General features: G+C 37.5%; 1 pseudogene; it reads right to left on the bottom strand.

Annotated features, from left to right (window-relative positions):
- The window catches only part of LOC107184294, a 6,195-nt pseudogene extending 2,516 nt beyond the window's left edge, over positions 1–3,679 (bottom strand).
- Positions 3,680–10,468: the final 6,789 nt, after the last annotated feature.

The following is a 10,468-nucleotide window of genomic DNA, read 5'->3' as shown; positions in this document are numbered from 1 at the left end:
CCCTTAAGACTGGATGTTAGCAAACTTTTTAAAAGGTCTTGTTAATTTATTTTACATAATCTTGATTACCAGGGCCTATTAGCATATTTTCATGTGTTGAATATTTGTTCTTTTTTGTGACTTCCATGTTAATACACTTGATTCATTTTTGTGTTTGGCCTTTTACCATGTTCATACTGATTTGTAGGACATTTTAAGATCAGTTCAGTTTAAAGAGTGATCTCTGAGCCTGTGTTGCTCTACTGATGGTTTATTTTTGGTCCACCAATAGGTACGTAGAAAAACTGAAAGTAAGTGGACTGAGTAAATTTATGGCTATTCTATTTACTTATGAAAAATATATCTTATCTGTCATTAATTTTATTTTCCTGGTAATTTATTTTTATTGCATTGTAAATTATGGCTTTTTTTTCATTTGTAAGATCATTGTATTTTATCTTTACTTGCTTTAATAGTGAATATATCTTGTATGCATGAAGTAATTTTAATTTTTACTTTTCAAGCCTTCCTTTGTGACTTTGTATGTAGTCATCCTTTGTAAATGTTGTATGTCTGTTTCAACTGAATGTGTATTGATTTTCAAATGCAATACACATTTATGTTATTAAAATCCCCCCTTGTTTTATGATTTTAAAAAATGTTTATTTTCCTTTTTGTTAAGTCTTAAAAGTTTCATACTTGTTAAATCTTTTTTTGTGTGGGTTTCATTTCTTTTATATCCCACTTTGTATTTTCTAATGATCTTAACCCTAAATTTTAGTCTTCTGACATAAGTGATGCCACTTATGTGGCCACTATAGGCTTACAAAGCAAACTCAATAAATAATTCTATGAGGTGTTACCAGTGTAGTACTCTGACCTCAGCAAATGTACATTTTGGTGACTGATTATACATGAAGGGATGTAAGAAAGAGATAAAAATATGACAAAATGTCGGGTTATAACATAAAACAACCTTTTCAGAGACAATTGAAGAGGGGCTAATGAGTTTGGCTTTATTGATGTTAAGATATGGCAAAGATATTTCTATTAGGCCTTTGCAAATGGAGTTTTAGAACTCAAGTTCATGGGAGGGAAGGGGAAAGAGGGTGACTCAGATTCAGTGTCTTGAATTCTTTTCAGGAATTTATCAATTATCCAAGAATTAAACAACCCATCTCTTTTCTCCCTCCTTTATTTCTCCAGCATTTACAAAAGTATCTGAGATATAGTAGGATCATGTTAACGTGAACCAGGAAAGAGGCAGCTTTTCAATTTTTTATCTAGTTTACTACTACTACTTTTCTTCTTAATCTACCCCTGCCCTACTGGGTTTAAGTAACACAGGAAGGAGTGAAGTTTACTACAAGCTTTTCCACAGTCTCGCATGAAGCAGCCTTCATAGCTTTTTAATGCAGCAAAGGTCTAAGAGAGAATGTAGATGGAGATAAGGCAGGAACAGAAACCAGATGACAGTATGTAAGACACTGGAAAACAGAAAACAGATGCTTTGGATATAAAGTCTTTCAAATAAATTTGTCAGCAAATAATTCTATCAGCAAGAGGAATGTGGCTATTGGAAGCCACAGGTCAAGTGACATTTGTTTGCAAGGGAAACAGTGAGTAGGAGGAATACTGCTGAACAAACACAACCGAGTTAGACATCAAAAGCATAGAGACAGAGTTGGAAAATGTGTAAATGGAAGAATGATTTAAATAGAGCAAAAACAGCCCAGCCGGTGTGGCTCAAGGGTTAACTATGGACCCATGAACCAGGAGGTCATGGTTCCATTCCCTGTCAGGGCACATGCCCAGGTTGCTGGCTCGATCCCCAGTAGGAGGCCGACAGGAAGCAGCCGATCAATGATTCTCTCTCATCATTGATGTTTCTATCTCTCTCTCCCTTCCTCTTTCTGAAACCCATAAAAACATATTAAAATTATTTAAATAGAGCAAAGCAAGGGAAGAGCAGAAAGCCAAGGATTAGATCTCGAGAGTAGGAAAAAAATTCATTCGAGGTGAGAGAGGAAAAACAGAGAGGTGTGTGGGGAACCAAAATAACTTAAATAGCCCTGAGGTCAGAAACCTCTGGCATTCAAGACATCAGACAAAACAAATGATTTGATATGTGATGTGGGTAGATGTAATTCCCAGGGTCTGACAAAATTCTAACTGTCTCCATTTCACTTTCTTTATTTCTTTCTAACTTAGAATCCCCAGACACAGCCCTTACTCACACACTCAGTGCCCTGCTAGCATTTCTGCTTATCCAGATCTGCATTTCATCTCATGCATCTGAGTCAACTTCCAGACAAGGAGGAGCCCCTTTAGCACTGACTAAGCTGTAGTGCGGTGTCTTGGGAGTCTAGGCCAAGATGAGGGGAAAGGCGAGACTGCAGAGCTTGAAGCCAATGAAATGAGAGGAACTGTATGGGGGAGTCATTTACAACCAGGTCACAGACTGGCCAACTCAGTCACTGTTCAGAAGAGGCCAGGAAAAGACAATTCAAAATGCCTGGAGAAGCGAGAGACTCTTTAAGTGTGGGGGGCTGAAGAACGATTCTGAGTGGAAGAAGAGAAAGACTAGTTGTTTTGTAAAGGGCACTTGGGGCCTGCAGCATGGGCATCTGAGAAGTTGCTAAAAGTTGCCCTAGCCGGTTTGGCTCAGTGGATGGAGCATTGGCCTGCAGACTGTTAGGTCCCAGGTTTGATTCCTGTCAAGGGCATGTACCTGGGTTGCGGGCACATCCCCAGTAGGAGGTGTACAGGAGGCAGCTGATCGATGTTTCTCTCTCATCGTTGTTTCTAGCTCTCTATCCCTCTCCCTTCCTCTCTGTAAAAAATTAATAAAATATATATTAAAAAAAGAAGAAGTTGCTAAAAGCTTAGACTCTGACCTGTGTTTCTTGGTCCAAACTTGTTTTTTCAACACTGCTCCTCCCCAGTTATCTCAGCTTTGTACCAAGAAAAAAGCAAAAAAGAAAAACATAGGGTTATCTAAATGAAATTTGTGATAGAGTTAACCTCCCTAAAGAGTAATTTGCAAATTTAAAAGGAGTGTTTTTTTTTACTTTCCTCTCAAACCTAAATGAATCTCTAATCAGTAGGACGTGTTGGAGGAAGTGAGCAAAACCCTGGCCTGAATCTCGGTAAGTTAGATCAGTTAACTTGTGGCTTCAATTCAACTATATTTGGATCAGAAATCTGTATTTTACTAGGAGAATCCTTTTCTACACTGCTATTCTTCTCGATTTGCATCTTCTCTATTTTCTTTTACTTTCTCCTTAATGCTTATGAAAGTTATGTTCAAATTTTAGCTTTCCCTTGTTAAGCAAGGAGCTAGACGGGAAAGGAATTTTTGTCCACTTCTGGGTCTTGAAGCAAGGAGACAACTCAGTGCCCCTGGAGGCTGAAGCAAAGACAAGAGGACCAAGAGGGAGTGTGAATCCTGGAAAAAGAAGTAATTTGGACAGCCATGTTTTCTTTTTCCTTTTTTTTTTTTTTTTTTTTTTTTTTACCTATGATGATCTCTGTCTTAATCACTTGCACTGCCATAACTAGACTGGGTGCCTTATAAACAATAGAAATTAATTTCTCACAGTTCTGGAGGCTGAGACATCCAAGATGGAAGTGCTAGCACATTCACTGTCTGGTGAGGGCCCACTTCCTGCTTCATAGATTGTTGTCTTTCACCCCACATGGTGGAAAAAGTCATCAAGGGGTCTCTTTTATAAGGACATTAATCTAAAAGAGGATCTCTACCCTCATGACCTAATCACCTCCCAAAGGCACCACCTCCAAATACCCTTCATTTGAGGGTTAGATTTCAACACACTAAGTTTGGTGGGGGTTGAGGGGCCAGACACAAACTCTCAATCAATAGCAGTTTTACATATAGATTCCCCTTTCTTCACAGAGGTTTTTTTTTTTTTGTATTTATTTTTAAAACCTAGCTCTCTGTAATGCTATGGTAAGAACATGGCTACATAGTCTTGCTAAAACAGAATTTTCAAGATTAGGATTCAAAATTTGCATGTTTATCAGGCTCTTCCAAGGATGTTTAAACTGCCAGCAAGGCAGGCTCTGTGAAGTAACATTCTACTCTCAATGAGGTTTTTATTTTATTTTATTACTAGAGGCCCGGTGTATTAAATTTGTGCACTCGGGGGGGTGGGGAGGATCCCTCAGCCCGGATTGTGAGAGGGTGCAGGCCAGGCCGAGGCACCCACCGGTGCACAATCAGGTCCAGGGAGGAACACAAGAGGTTGGCTAACTGGGGAGGGACCACGGGAGGGCTCCAGGGCGTGTCCAGCCCACCTCGCGCAGTCCCAATCAGCCAAACCCCAGCAGCAAGCTAACCCAGCAGTCTGAAGTCTGCCCCCTGGTTGTCAGTGCACATCATAGCGAGTGGTTGAGTGGCTTTAACATATCATTAGCATATTATGCTTTGATTGGTTGAATGGCCGAACAGCCGGTTGGGCACTTAGCATATTAGGCTTTTATTACATAGGATTTTATTTTTGTGTTTTCATAAAGCACTTTGGGAGTTGAAAAGAATTCAACATGAAGATTTTAAGAGTTCAGTTATTTTGCCGAAACCGGTTTGGCTCAGTGGATGGAGCGTCGGCCTGCGTAATAAAATATATATATATATAAAAAAAAAGAGTTCAGTTATTTCATGTGAGCTAGGAATTGCTCAAACAAAAATTATCTCTCCCCAACTGTCTTATCACTGACAGAAAAATTTATGAACAGTTGATTTTTTTCTTTCAATTAATTTTTCTAGTGTTCTTACATATCATCAAGAAAAGGAAACATACTAAGTTCAAACAATTTGTAATCTAGTTAACTAGCTATCTATCTGCCGTAACATATTAGACATAGGAAACCTGAGATTACAGGGCCTAGTATATAATGAATGCTCATCAAATATTTATCTGCTGACTGACAGGAAGAAGAGGAACTTTTTACATGGAGGAAGAGTGGACAAAATTGAGTAATGTGGTCACTAAAAAGAATAAACATAATTTGATTCTGTCCTTCCCAGAAATTCTGCAATATGCTACCTCTTAGTAGTTTCCTAACATAATTCTACCTCCTATTTAAAAATAAAACTTAAACCCTCACTGAGGACATGCTTAGAGATAGAAAAGAGAGAGAGAAAGAGAAAAAGAGAAAGAGAGAGAGAGAGAGACAGAGACAGAGAGAGAGAGAGAGAGAGAGAGAGAGAGAGAGAGAGAGAGAAACATTCATAGGTTGCCTTTTGTATGCTCCCTTCTGTGTGCTCCCTATCCCACAATGCAGGTATGTTCCCTGATTGGGAATTGAACCAGCAACCTTTTAGTGCCCCGGACAACACTCAACCAACTGAGGCTCAGCAGCCAGGACAGACCTTCCTGCTGGACTCTACCTCCTATTTTTACATTTTCTGAGGTATAACTTTTATAGAAAGGATTACACTAATTTTAGGTGTAGAGTGTTTGACAGATGCATATGCCTGTGTTATCCACACCCTTTGAGACAGAATGCTTTCATCACCCTAGGAACTTTCTTCCTTTTCCCTCTCAGTCCATTCATCCCTCACAGGCAACTATTGCCTGATGTCTATCATGAATCCATTAGTTTTATCTGTTGTAGAAATTCACATAAATTGATTTTTTAAATCATCCTAGTTCTTGAGTGTAACAGTAGTTCTTTTTATTACTGAGTAATATTCCATTGTATGAGTACACTATTATTTGTTTACCCATTTTACTGTTGATGTATATTTGTATTGTGTCCAGCTAAGAGCTATCTATACTAATAAAAGGGTAATATGCTAATTTGGGAAGATGTCTTCCGGACATCCATCCAGACAAAGACACAGCAGCTGCAAGGCCCTTGGCTCAGGCAGCCTTGGGCTCAGGGCAGCCATGGGCTCAGGCAGCCATGAGCCCCAGCAGCTGCAAGGCCCCGGGCTCATGGCAACTGTGAGCCCTGGTAGCTGTGAGGCCCGGGGCTCAGGCTTCGCAGCCGCCATGGTCAGCAGTAGAAGCAGCAGCGGGGTGATGGGGGCGGTGCCTTCCCCTGATCAGCCAGTTTCCTACCACAGAGGGAGGCCAGACTGCAGCTTAGGCCTGCTCCCAGTGGAGAGTGGGCCTAAGCCATCAGTAGGACATCCCCTGAGGGCTCCTGGATTGTGAGAGGGGGCAGGCTGGGCTGAGGGACGCCCTAACCCCCGTGCACAAATTTTTGTGCACCAGACCTCTAGTTATGAATAAAGCTTCTGTGGACATTCTTCTAGAAATCTTTTGCTTGTCATGTTTTTATTTACTGGGGTAAATAAAGGAGTAGAATTGCTCAATCAAAGAGTAGATATGTGTTTAACTTTATAAAAACAGTCAAACGTTTCCCACCAGCAATATATGAGAATTTTGGCTGCTCCAAAAGGCCAATATTTTATCAAGAATTTTTATTATAACCATTCTAGTTTGTGAAGTGATATATTATTGTGGTTTGAATTTGCATTTTCTTGACTAGTGATGCAGAGCACTTTTTGTTAACGTACTTACTTATCTTTTGTACATCATCTTTGTCTTTCTTTGTGAGGTGTTTACTCAAGTCTTATGCCCATTTCTTTTGGTGATTTTATTTTTTTTTGTTTTTGTTTTTACTGTTGTTACTGAATTGTAACAGGTCTTTGTATCTCCTAGATACAATTCTCATGCTAAATACAAGTATTCTGAATATTTTCTCCAGTCTGTGGCTTGCTTTTTCACTTTAACAGCTTTTTTTGAGATGCCCAACTGTTTTAATATTGATAGAATCCAATTTATCTTTAGTATAAAAGCATATTTTATATTTAACTATATATTAATTATTCCTACTCTTATTCCTTCAAGTAAATTAGGATTTCTATATGGTATCTGTTCCTTCAAAAGAATTTTTTTTAGTAATGATTGAATTTTAAGTCTGCCAGTTAAAAATTCTTTCAACATTTATCCGAAATATTTTTATTTCCTCTTTACTTTTGAAGGACTTTTTGTGCAATGTATTGAATTCTAGATTGACTTTTATATTTCAGTGTTTAAAAATGTTGTTCCAATGTCTTTTGGAATGTATAGTGTCCTATTTAAAAAGTTAGTGATTTCTATTATATTTTTCTTATACATAATATGTCTTTTTATTTGGCTGCTTTTAGAATTTTCTATTTGTCTTTGAGTTTTAGCTTTTTGATAATGACATATCTAAGTGTACTCTTTGTGTTTATCTGAACAATGGTTCTTTGATGTTGTTGGATATGTGGGCTGATATTTTAAAAAACATTTTTACACATTTTCATCTGCATTTGGTATTGACTTATATATAGATCACAGGCCTTCATTGGCTTTCATTTTTTTTTAAAGTTTGTGCTTCAATTTGCATAGATTTTTGAAACCTGTCTTCAATTCACTGATATATTTTTTTAGCATGCTGCCCAATTAGTGATTTTTTTCCTTATAGATATTGTAATTTTAGAACATCTTTTTTATAGTTATCATTTATCTACTAAGATTTTTTTACATATTTTTTATTTGTTATATTTTTGTCCTCTAAATTATTGACTATACTTATTAGAGCTCTACTGATGCACCTGTCTCATAATTCTACTATCTGTGACATCTCTGTTTTTGTGTCTATTGACTGTCTATTCTTTAGTTTTCTCTTTTTATTCACATGTCTAGTATTTTTTTTGTATACTGAAAGTGGATGTTACATTACTGAAATCCAAAATATGAGGACTCTTTTTAAACAATATTCAGTTTTGTACTGGCAGGTGATTAATTTACTCTCAGATCAATGTGATCTTGTCAAGGCTTGGGAATATCTAGAATAGCCCTATTCCTAAAACTTGGGCTTTTGGAAGTTGGACATGGAAGTCTGGTTTTTCAGCGAAGTTTATCTACTCTGCCTGGCTAGAACTCTAGTACTGTTAGCACAGAGAAACCTCTAGAATTTTCGTTTGACTTCTGTTCAGATCTCTTTCAGATCCCATGGTGCCACACCCTGTGCAGATGCAGCTTAACATTTCACAAAAGAATCAATAGCAACTCCATGCAAATTTCTGGATTTCCTTCTCTACGCTTGTCTCTCCTTCCCAATCGTCTGGCTCATAAATTTCAAACACCTCAGCAGCTCCAGACCCTCCTGATGTCTGTCTGTTTGCCCAGCATATATTGCTCTGTATTTTTCTCCACTTCTCCGTGGCTCAGTTTAGAAAGTGACCTCAAGAAGAAGCTGACATAAATATGAAGTTCACCTGGCGTGTGTTTCCTTTTCTAAGGACTATAGCCCGCCGTATCTGTTCATGACAACACCATTTCATAGCTGTTCATGGTGGCAAAGCCAATCAACACTTATTCTTCAATATAGGCTCTAATCACAGCTTCTCTTTTCTCCGTGAAAACAAATAGTTACCTTTGCATTGTGGCTTATTCTTTTTAAAGCACTTTCACACATTCTCTAATGTTATTCTCAAAACATTATCGGGTGAATTAACACTTATGATGATAACCAGGGAAGAAGGGAATGTTTTTATTCCGTTTTTGCTTCTTTCACATATTCTGAGAAATTCAATAGCAGGTGTGTCTATATTTATGACTGACCTTGTTAGCAAATTATATGAAAACATGAATGACCACTATTTTATTTTTTATTGTATTATTTTTTTGTTAATCCTCACCTGAGGATACTTTTCCATTGATTTTTAGAGAGAGTGGAAGGGAAGGGGAGGAAACATAGAGGAACATCGATGTGAGAGGGACACATCAATTGGTTGTTTCCTGAATGAGCTGCTGCTAGGGCTGGGGCTCAAGCCTGCAACCGAATTATGTGTCCTTGACTGGAATCCAACCCAAGACCCATCTGTCCGCAGGCTGATGCTTTATCCACCGAGGCAAACCAGCTCCTACAGTTTATTTTAATTAAAATTTTGTTGTGGATGTTACAAATACCAGCATAATTTTAGATTTTTTGGAGTATTATTATAATGTCCAGAGAAAGACATTTCATTCCCTTTGTTCTTATTGTAAATTTATCATAGTTGTGATTTAGTATTAACAGGGCTATCTCTACTGCAGTTCCAGCACCATTCTAAGACAGGTAAAGACTCCATGTCTTGTTTAACCACTAGTCCTTACTATAATAGCTGGTTTATCCCAGGTGCTCATTAAATATTTATTGAAAGAGTAAACCATGAATACTGATTAGTTGATATCTAAAACTTTGCATTCGATTCGAAGCATCACAATTAAACCATGTCACGACAAATTGGATGAAATAAAGGGAAGAATGGCATGGCTGGTGAAGGGTACAGAAAAAAAAAAGTTAACATTAGAAACATTAAACTGAAGAGACCCCTAATAGGGCATATAATGACTACTTTAAAATATTGAAGTTATCTTATATAGGTTGAGTGGTAGACTTTCTCTGTGATGCTTCATAGAAAAACAGTAGGCTTAATGGATGTTTCAGAGATACAAAATTTCAACTCATACTAAATAGGAATTCTCCAGGTAAAAGTATACAAGTGGACTCAAGAGACTTAACAATATAGAAGGACCCATACCTTTTATTTTGTTCTAGAGACTGAATTTGTCTGTTGGGGCATACAAGCCATTTTTGCATATTCTTGGTTAACAGATCAAGTGAGCTTTCAATTTAATCTCTAATTAAATTTATTCCATTCCCAGTACATGCAAACCCCCAAGGAAATTATTTTATACTATAGAGAGGGCTTATTTTCGAACTCTCATTTCAGTAGGGATTCAGAAATTATTTTTCCACTCCCTTATTTGGAATTGTGGCTTCCTTTGAGAGGTGTTACTACTAGAAATGTTTGATACATTCCCCCCCCCCCCCAGACACACACAGAAAAAGAACAAAGGAAGCTCAAAACAACTGTTGACCTGGCATGTGCTTAGCAGAAAAGTGGAGTAATTATATTTTCAAAGTATTGTCAATATTTCAGATAATAACTTATTAAGGGCAAAAGATAATTAAAACAGATCATGAAACACACAAAACACTTAGGTAAGGAAGGATTGTTTCTTGTGCATTAAGCTAAGAACAATCCATATAACATATTTAGGATCAGATTTCAAAATATAATCTTTCTTAAAGTTTTACATCCTCGGTGTTGCTTTGCAAACAACTTATAGAGGAACCAAATTTCTCCTTGAACTGCCATTAACAAGCATGCAGCATAATTTAATCCAAACTTGCTTATGTTTGAAAATGGTGACACTCAGAAATTTGAACTTTCTCTGCCTCACTAGCGTATGAGTATACATGCGGTCAGACACCTGTCTAAATTAATAAGAAAGGTGATTACCCTCATCTACTAATAATGCATGGACTTTAGCTTCTTGCAAAGATGCTGGACTCATTTGTTAGTCTTCAAGGGTCTGTCAAACATTCAGAAGTCCACAGGGAGAGACATAACTGGACATGGTCAAAAACTGTTCTGTGT

Source organism: Myotis davidii, unplaced genomic scaffold (genome assembly GCF_000327345.1).
Source record: "Myotis davidii unplaced genomic scaffold, ASM32734v1 scaffold245, whole genome shotgun sequence".
Lineage (NCBI taxonomy): Eukaryota > Metazoa > Chordata > Mammalia > Chiroptera > Vespertilionidae > Myotis > Myotis davidii.
The sequence above is the reverse complement of the archived record's forward strand: the minus strand, read 5'-3'. Positions and strand labels throughout refer to the sequence as shown.